The sequence below is a fragment of the Limulus polyphemus genome, unplaced genomic scaffold, assembly GCF_000517525.1.
Source record: "Limulus polyphemus unplaced genomic scaffold, Limulus_polyphemus-2.1.2 Scaffold777, whole genome shotgun sequence".
In the NCBI taxonomy this organism is placed as follows: Eukaryota; Metazoa; Arthropoda; class Merostomata; order Xiphosura; family Limulidae; genus Limulus; species Limulus polyphemus.
The window spans coordinates 345,128-355,240 of NW_013666387.1; positions in this window are offsets into that span (position 1 = coordinate 345,128).

Consider the following 10,113-nt stretch of genomic DNA (forward strand, 5'->3'; position numbering starts at 1 on the left):
GACTCCTAAGAAATATATCATGCTCCGACGGAGGCTTGCTTTGTTATTAAACGTCTAAGTCGTCTCAATATTAGTCAGATAAAACAATAAATTACAGAACACACGTCATTATTCGTTGAAGACGGAAATCAAAGCTTAAACTTGTTAAAAAATATAATAGTTAGCTCATTTGTTCTTTTTGTGATTTTTAATGGGCTCACGTAAATCTCCGTTTCGTTAATATTCAGAAATCATTAATCGTTTTGTTCATCATTTCAACGTTGCTGGTTGTTTCAGTACCATAACTTATGATTGTTCAAGAATCAAACTTACAATGCCTGTTGGCCAGGAAGTGTTTTTATGGGCTTCTTTGTTTTTCATTATAATTTACAAAGTAGTAAAATAGTTGGAATTATTTTAACACCAATCGCTAGAAATGGAACCACTTCTTTGAACTGAATTCATCATAAACCTTTACTATCTAAACTGACAGACAATCATGTCTCATTAGAAAACACTCGATGTGAGTTAGGACGTAACGATAGATAGGCTTAGCTTAGATTTGCATAAAATGTTAAATAAAATTATTCAACTGTTTCTTTGTCCTTTATTCTTACTTTACATTTTGAAACACCTCTGCCTGCTAACATTATATTCTGAAGTAGTTAACCTAAATGGTTACTGAATTGTATCCCCAGACAGGTAATCAGATTTTTGGAATCATGTCAATTTCACAATCTTTTACGTGTGAAAATTTTACACCATGAAACTTGATGTGAACGAGTGAGTCCCTTGCTCTGCGAAAAATAACCTTTTGTTACACGACAGTTCTAGTGATAATTAATCCAGTACACTTTCTATTATGTGCTTCTAAGAACTTAAGAGTGAAAGTAAAGAAAAAATGTATATGAATGTGCCATCCATATTATATCTGATGTATTCAGTCCTTTCTACCAATCATACTATATCTGCTATGTCCAGTCTTTTCGACCAATACTAGGCCTCATCTGGCCAGAGGGGATGCGACAGATACTGTAGTACTTGAGACACTACTTATATCATCAAATTACATTAACAATAACTGTTATAGCGTGAACTAGATTAGGTTGGTGTTATAAATGACTATTTAAACTTCGTAACGAGGAAAAAATGAAGTATTAGTATTGTAGCAATTTCACACACAGATCACAACAGGAGTGAATCGGATCTGCTGTTTTCCAACACAGATCACAACAGGAGTGAATCGAATCTGCTGTTGTCCAAATACAGATCACAACAGGAGTGAATCGGATCTGCTGTTGTCCAAATACAGATCACAACAGGAGTGAATCTGATCTGCTGTTGTCCAAATACAGATCACAACAGGAGTGAATCTGATCTGCTGTTGTCCAAATACAGATCACAACGGGAGTGAATCGGATCTGCTGTTGCGAAATACCGATTACAACAGGAGTGAATCGGATCTGCTGTTGTCCAAATACCGATCACAACAGGAGTGAATCGGATCTGCTGTTGTCCAAATACAGATCACGACAGGAGTGAATCGGATCTGCTGTTGCCGAAATACCTATAACAAATACCAAATTCCCATAATCTTTCAGAAAAAAAGAAGGCATATTACATAACAGTGTTCTTAAACCACAGTACTACTTTAAAGTCGTATCTCCTACATCGCCAGGTTATAACACTTTTAACAACTGGTGAACCTTGCATGGCCTGGTGATAAGGCACTCGACTTGTAATCTGAAGGCCTCGGGTTCGAATCCCTGTCACTGAACATGCTCGCTTTTTCAGCCGTGGGAGCGTTACAATGTGACGGTCAGTCCCACTAATCTTTGGTTAAAGAATGGCCCAAGAATTGGCGGTGGGTGGTGTTGACTAGCTGCCTTTCCTCTAGTCTATCATTATTAAATTATAAATTAGGGGCGGCTAGCGCAGATAGTCCTCGTGTAGCTTTGCGCGAAATTCAAAACACATCAAACTAAACAATTTATGATATCTCTAAATTAAATCAATTGGATCCATCAAATATATATTTAGAGCAAGGACCATTCCGAAATTACCTGAATAATTAATGTTTATTTCCAAGGTATTAGCATATAATCACACTTGAATCCTCGAAATGTTCACCATAAATTTTATATATTGATAAATTACTCACTAATACTAATAGGTCCGTAGATGCATTATAGAAAAATTGTATGATTGTTGTTGTTTGAAATTAAGCACAAAGCTACACAATGGACTATCTGTGCTCTGCCCACCACGGGTATCGAAACTCGGTTTCTAGCGCTGTAAGTCTACAGACATGCCGCTGTGCTACTGGGGGGGGGGCAAAATTGTATGAAGTATTATTATATATTCTGTTGTGAAATAGACGTGACTGAAACTAGTTGCTCGTGGCATTTTCTATCTGGTTTATTAAACCATCGGTGAACACATCATAAAAAAATTTGCACAGCGAGTTATTCACTTGAGTGGCACTCAAGCGATATTGTCGAGGTTGCTTACTGACTTGACCAGTGGTGCTTACAGCTCTTATGATAGGTGTAACTGTTTAGATAGCGTTATGCGAGGATGGTTAACTGGCACAGCCGTCTTTATTAAGAATCTAATTCACAGAATATTAGCGTCTTTATTTAACCACCGTCCTTAACCCCAGTTTCCTAGTTTTGGAAGAGAAACCATTTCTAGACTCCCTGAAGTTATAAAATTCGCCAGCATAGAGTGAAAACTGTGTCAGGAGGTCGTGACGTCACAGTACGAGGTTCACTGACCGTGCGGCCAGTGAACAGCATTAACAGGGAGAAAGTGTCAGCTGCTTCTGGTCCTTGTGTACTTCCATACCCTGTTGCAGCCATGTACATGGATACTACAGTTGACTAGGTAGAAAAGGTTGGATTATTTTAGCTTGAGGTTTTCGAATACAGCTATCGTCTTGTGGTCTGGTTTCGTCAGCAAATGGATTGGTGTTTTCAAAGTTCCTGAACAATTCGGACTTATTTTATCCACCGACTCCAACTTGTGGCTCGCGCCATTCATCAGTACTGGACTCTGTAAACGAGATAAAGTGTTCATTATGGGGGAGTTGGGTTTTTTAAACCATCAGCATGTTTCTCCACTCGCTCAAGAAGTTCAGCATTTTGTAGGTAAGTTCATTTTGAAAGTAATATCACAGCTATTATATGACTGATATATCATCTCAATCTCTTGTAGTCCTGTTTACTTCTTTACGACATTGTACACAATATAAAACAAGGGGTAATTTAATATTATTTAATCTTATTAAGGATTTGTTTGTTTTGAATTTCGCGCAAAGATACACGAAGGCTATCTGCGCTAGCCGTCACTAATTTAGCAGTGTAAGACTAGGGGGAAGGCGGCTAGTCATCACCACCCACCGCCAACTTTTGGGCTACTCTTTTTATCAGCGAATAGTGGGACTGATCGTCACATTATAACGCTCCCTCGGCTGAAAGGGCGACCATATTCGGTGAGACAAGGATTCGAACCCGCGACCAGCAGATTGCGAGTAGAGCTCCCTAACCACCTGGCCAAGCCGGGCCCTTATTAATGAACGCCTTTTCATTCAAAGGTAACTTTTTTAAGTGTGTATTTTTATTAAATTAAAAATTTTGTATCTTGTTGGTATCATTTAATCCCCCCCACCCCCCACACACACACACTCTCCAGTGGCACAGCGTCATGTGCTTAAACTAAGAAAAAAGATCTGTTTAACACATTCAGATTGTTTTAATCTCGAATTTTTCAGTCATTCGATGTTGGCCAAAATATATGTTTTTTTTTTTATATTTTAACTTGAGATTTGTTAAAATCCAGTTTTCATTAGTTTTTATATTTCGTTATAATGATACGATCACCATAAATCATTTGCGATTAGCATATAATACAGTTTATATGTAGTTCAGCCTACTGCCTCAGATAGTCTTTTGTGATGCCATTTCAAAACATTTGTTCCCGCTGGGACAACAGTAAAAGGATTTACAACGCTAAAATCACGGGTTCGATTCCCCTCGGTGGACGCAGCAGCTAGCCCAATGTGGCTTTGCTATAAGAAAAATACAAAAACACACTCAAAACATATTTTCTGCGGACTTACAACGCTAAAAACCGAGTTTCGATACCCGTGGTGGGCAGAGCACAGATATCCTATTGTGTAGCTTTGTCTTAACTTCAAACAAACAAAACATATTTTTTGCGGACTTACAACGCTAAAAACCGAGTTTCGATACCCGTGGTGGGCAGAGCACAGATATCCTATTGTGTAGCTTTGTCTTAACTTCAAACAAACAAAACATATTTTCTGCGGACTTACAACGCTAAAAACCGAGTTTCGATACCTGTGGTTGGCAGAGCACAGATATCCTATTGTGTAGCTTTGTCTTAACTTCAAACAAACAAAACATATTTTTTGTTCCGTCTCAGATTATAGTACTTACTGTCTCTGGTTTATTTCAGGCGAAATCTAAAATGCTCCCTCAGTTGTCTCAGAGAATCTATCTAGCCCTGCCTGAGACTAAGCCTATCAGCTGAGTCTAAATTGCGCCCCAATTGTCTCAATAATCCTACGTCAGAGGATTATTTTAATCCTCCCTCAGTCTAATCGTTTGACACTACTTCTGATTATATCTGTGTTCCTTCACAGTACTGCCTCAGACTAATTCTTTTATCGTCTTTAGAAACTTCCCTACGCTAACTTTTTCTTCCCTCTCGACGATGTTACATTTAATGTTTCTTCCATAGTGGATTATCTCTAGGAATTGCTCCAGGCTACCTTTATGTTTTTGCCCTAAATTATCTCTAAGTTTGCCCCTAGCTGGATTTATGTTTTTTATATTTATTTTTTAAACTGTCTCAGATTGACTTTATGTTTCTTTCTCTAGAAATTGGTCCAGATTAACTTAATTTTCCTGTCCTAGATTGTCTGTAGAAGCTGCCCCAATCTAATCGGTTGTTCCTGCCCTAGACTGTTTCAAGAAACTGCTGCAAGCCAACTTAATGTCGTTCTTTTCCAGGATGTCTCTATACACTGCCCCAAACTAACTTAATACCCTGATCCAGACTCTTCATAGAAGCCGTTGCATGCTAACTTAATGTTCTTGTGTTCCAGAATATCTCTAAAAGGTGCTCTAGATAACTTTATGTTTCTATCTCAAGTTGGCTCTATGAAGTATTCTTAATTTAAAACCTATGATGTAAAAAAACGAAGACAATATTACTCACCGTTGTGATATCTGAAGGTTGTACATTACATTTTTTTTTGCAAAACTTGGCTGATAAACGTAAAAATGAAGTATGTAAAACATCATGTTTTATCTCTGAAAGCCATGTTGTGACATTATCAACTCTCTTTATTCACTTGACTGGTTCAGCGGTATGTTTGTTTGTAGTTATATCAGAATAACATCTGCGGATTTATAACGCTAAAAATCGAGTTTCGTTACCCCTGGTGGGCATAGCACACATAGACCATTGTGTAACTTTACGCTTAACTTTGTGCACACATTTTAAGCCCATTATTTATATGATTTGGGCATTGTTAAAAGAATACCGCCATATTTTAAATTGGAGAAAACAGACCAATGTTCTGTTGAAACATGTAGTATGTTCCATCAATAAATAAGCCACTTCATTATCCTTATAAATCGTTGTTTGACAGTTTATTATTACATTAATAGAATGTGCTTCCATACTCAATTATTATGATTTCTAAATTAATGGTCTGAAACATGTGGTATGTTTCCCCCAAAAATATACCACTTGAAAATGCTTATAAATAATAATAATAACTGTTTAAACAGACCACTGTTAACCATTCTTCAAATCTTCGTAATTTAGTTTTTTGAATTACAATCAATTATTTTTTGTGGTTAAAAAAGCTTAAACAAGAGGGAATCCGCAATAGCCGCGGCTCTAACTAGATCTCAAATCGGCCAATATATGGAGCTAGGAGCTAAAAGTTTGTATTTGAAAAAAAAAAAATACTCGGAGCCGTTCTATGAGCCGTTATGCCGCCGCTAAAAATTATACAATCCATAGTAGTTTAAATTATACTGCCTTTGTTATAAAAACTCCGAAAATTCAATATAGGATATTTGATAAATGTCACTATATATATGTATGCATTCTTATAATAGCCATCGGTGTCACATGGATTCTGCACGTGGAACTACTGGTTGGTATACGTGTCCTGCGTACATTTTATGACAACAGGAAGCGTTCTTCGTTTCACGTGCGTAGGATGATAGCAGTTGTGGGGCTTAATAATAACATAACAATTGTCAAACTTATCGCGCCAATCTCTCCAACGGCTTCTTGTCTTAGGCAAAAAAGAAATATTACATCTTTAGCTCACTTTAGGCAAATAATCTATTACCGAGCAGTGTTCACGTACTTATGTCTTTAGTACACGTGACAGTTATGGGCTCAGCTTTAGGACAAGATAAGGGGGGGGGGCAAAGATGCGCAACTGCCCAGAGCCCCCTCTATCGAAGGGCCCTCCCCCGTCAAAGAGAAAAATAAAACTATAAGCAAAGACCGGATGTCTTATCGAGAAACATATGTTTGCAACTGTGTCACTATCACAAAGGTGATTTTAGTCGTTTTATATGAGCTTATTATTTTATAATTTTTCATTAACATATTCTTATAGCTTGATCTTATACATTTAATATTAATATATATATATATATATATATATATTGTCCCGCTGGGACAACAGTAAAAGGATTTACAACGCTAAAATCACGGGTTCGATTCCCCTCGGTGGACACAGAAGATAGCTCGATGTGGCTTTGCTATAAGAAAAATACAAAAACACACTCAAAAACGTATTTTTTGCGGTCTTATAACGCTAAAAACCAGGTTTCGATATCCGTGGTGGGCACAGTGCAGATAGCCCATTGTGTAGCTTTGCGCTTAACGACAAACAAACATATACATATTACAACTAGAATTCTGTATATTATCTACCCATCGCCTGTGTTCGTGTATCGCCCAAACTGTAGTAAATAAATAGTAGTAAATTGTATTTGACTAATTTATGAAGTTCAGTTTGAAGTCCCTACCCCCATTTCCTTAATCAGGCCTTAGTTAGCTTACCATCGTTCTTATTAACATATAAAATCTAAGCAACAAATAATGTTTATATGTTTGTTTGTAATTAAGCACAGAGCAACACAATGGGCTATCTGTGCTCTGCCCACCACGGGTATTGAATCCCGGATCCTAGAATTGTAAGTCCGCAGACATAACACTGAAATAGTTTGTGTATGTAATATTTATTTTTAATAAGAACAATTGTACGGTATCAAGTATTAGTTGTAAAATTAATTTTCAAAACAAAATTTCTGACCCCTCCCTCTCCAAAAACAACAACAAATGGTAATACTGATTGGGTAAAAGAGAAACAAAAAAACATATGGTAGTGCTGATTGGGTAAAAGAGAAACAAAAAAAACAACATATGGTAGTGCTGATTGAGTAAAAGAGAAACAAAAGACAACATATGATAATGCTGATTGGGTAAAAGAGAAACAAAAAAACATATGGTAGTGTTGATTGGGTAAAAGAGAAACAAAAGACAACATATGATAGTGCTGATTGGGTAAAAGAGAAACAAAAAAACATATGATAGTGCTGATTGGGTAAAAGAGAAACAAAAAACATATGGTAGTGTTGATTGGGTAAAAGAGAAACAAAAGACAACATATGATAGTGCTGATTGGGTAAAAGAGAAACAAAAAACATATGGTAGTGTTGATTGGGTAAAAGAGAAACAAAAGACAACATATGATAGTGCTGATTGGGTAAAAGAGAAACAAAAAGCATATGGTAGTGTTGATTGGATAAAAGAGAAACAAAAAACATATGCTAGTGCTGATTGAGTAAAAGAGTTTCGTTTGGTTATTGCTCTTGGTCAGGAGCCATACTTACAAAAGTTGATAAAAAATAAATTGTATGAAAACAGTCGTTCTTTGATGAGAATTACACACACACACACACATCTTGCACACTGGATTTCAAGATTATTTATAAGAATAACTAACAGCTGCCATGATACACATATTCTGACGAAGTGTTATATTAAAGTTAAAGGAAGAGACTTCAAATATTAAAATATATATCGGTACCAATCAACACTTAAGTAGTTTGACATCTCTTACCAGACATAAGTAGAAGGAATGAAGCGTTTATATAACTAAATGTACTTCCGCAGGGTCCCCGAAGTGTTCTTTTTCAAGAAATAAAACCAATATTAATATCGAAGTTCATATGTCATGCTCTGTTGTAGCCTACAGAGTGCATAATTCTTCTCATGATTCATGGCATGCGCACGTTTTACTGTCATCACGATAGTACAAATTGCAACGTTAAGCGTCCCTTATGAGACGTCATTTTAGTGTCTACTGACTGACTGACAGACAACACACTATTAACTTTTGCTGCGAGTGCTTAAAATAGGTGATCCCTCCAAGCGCCCCCCCCCCCCGTGGCACAACGGCATGTCTGCGGACTTACAACGCCCGAAACCTGGTTTCGATACCCGTGGTGGGCAGAGGACAGATAACCTATTGCGCAGCTTTGTGTTTAACTTTAAAGAGCAACAAAACATCCAGGCGGCCTTTGACTCCCTTTCGGGGAAATAATATGAATAAATTAGTTAGAATTATACAGTGATAACCGATTATATATATATCACTGAATAGAAAGCTGAAAAGTCGTACGGCAGCCCTAGTTGCAAAATGCTAGAAGAAAACAAACAAGTTTGTCTTCGTATGTAACTAGGAAATCTTTAAAAGCTTACTTGTTAAGTAAGCCATATCCGTGAAACAAGTGAATAACTGAAAAAAAAAAACTGTATTTCTTGCATTACTAGTAACCAATCATTTTAGTTGCATAAAGACATACAAATATTCTAAAAGTATAAAACTTAAATGTATATTAGGGATATGACACGATGTTTATTTTTCCGTTTCAAAATTTTCGTGCAAAGTTACTTGAGGGCTATCTGTGCATAGCTGTCCCTAACTTTGAACTCATGGAATACAAAGAAGACAGTTAGTCAACAGTACCCATCACAAACTCTTGGGTTACTTTTTTCTGCCCAAATAGTGGGATTTTACCGACACTCTTATAGCGCACCCGCAGCCCAACGTGCGGAGAGCGTTTTAGTGGTAAACGAGCCGCGAACCATGAACCCTCGGTTTCACAGTCCGAGCATGCGAAGCCTTGTCACGCCCAACCGATATGACACGACTTTTAATTAAAAATAGATAACATAAAACAACAAAAAGTTTGCTGGAAGTGGGTTAGCTGGAAGCCTAAGCAGTGTTAATAATCTTGTTGTCGGCTTCCGGGTTTTGATGTCGCTTACAAAAATAGTTTTCAAGTTCTGCCACTTCTAATCTTGTAGAAATATGTTGGAAACAATGCGACAATTTTTATTGTTATTTTTATTCAGAATCGCTTTACATGTAAAGAATAGTTTACCAAAATACATTGCCTACGGTATCAATATGATTAAAGAAATGGGTTGCAGTGACTGTATTTGTCCTCCATTCAGCTAATATTGCTTTGTCGTTGACCGTTAGAAAGCGCTTCAAACAAAATTGGGTGAATATTATAAACAGGAGCTCGATGTTTTAAGTGTTAAAATGGAATACTGTTGTAGTGTAAGTAAAGAAGGTGCAAACAACACAATACAGGATTTTTTGTTTGTTTTTCATACGCTCTTATTGCATGAAAGTTTCTAACTTTTTGCTTATTACACAATAGGTTATCTGTCTAACACAGGGATTGAACGCTGAATTTTAGCGTTGTAAGTCCGTAAACTTACTGCTGACTCACTGGAGGACTGAAAATAGGGAAATTTCACAAAGTTATAATATTTATGACATATTAGAAAAATAATAACAATAATAAAAGAGGGAGAGAGAAAAGACATATAACATAATTTTTTTCACAGTCGTGGAACTTATTTTGACTAATTAGTTGATGCAAAGCAGTCACAGTGGGTATTTCCCTATATGGCCCGGCATGGCCAGGTGGTTAGGGTGCTCGACTCGCAATCTGTGGGTCGCGGGTTCGAATCCCCGTCACACCAAAATGTTCG